This window comes from Penaeus monodon, chromosome 33 (genome assembly GCF_015228065.2).
Source record: "Penaeus monodon isolate SGIC_2016 chromosome 33, NSTDA_Pmon_1, whole genome shotgun sequence".
Taxonomy (NCBI): domain Eukaryota; kingdom Metazoa; phylum Arthropoda; class Malacostraca; order Decapoda; family Penaeidae; genus Penaeus; species Penaeus monodon.
In genome coordinates this window covers 7,511,691-7,512,155 of record NC_051418.1, presented here as the reverse complement: position 1 = coordinate 7,512,155, position 465 = coordinate 7,511,691, and positions in this window count along the sequence as shown.

Below are 465 nucleotides of genomic sequence, written 5' to 3'. Positions count from 1 at the left end.
ACACCTGTCAGCCTATCACCGTTGGGCTGTCTCGACGGTGATTGGCTGACGGGCGCGAGAAGCTGGACCAGCTTTTCGTTTCAGGTGTCCCAAGCAAGGTCTCTTGGTCCCACGTGTTTCTGAATATGAGCATCGCAACTTGCAGCATCGTTACTACCATTATGGCACTATTTCAGCACGTTTTCTGTGTTCAGCGGGGTAACACAGAGAACAGGAATCTAAGAGGGACAAACATAATGCATGGCTTCTCTTTAACGAGAAGGCTAAATACTGAATAACTTTTTTTGAGGTAATGTAATGGAAATGTGTAATTTAAAATTATGTGAAAACAATGTGCGAAGCATTCACTTTGCTTAATCAATGAACTGGAACGCGTTAATTTTCTCAGGATAGGTCAAGGATAGGAGGGCTAAATACGAAACAGTATCTCATGTGTTGTAATAAACACAAATTCGTTAGAATTAA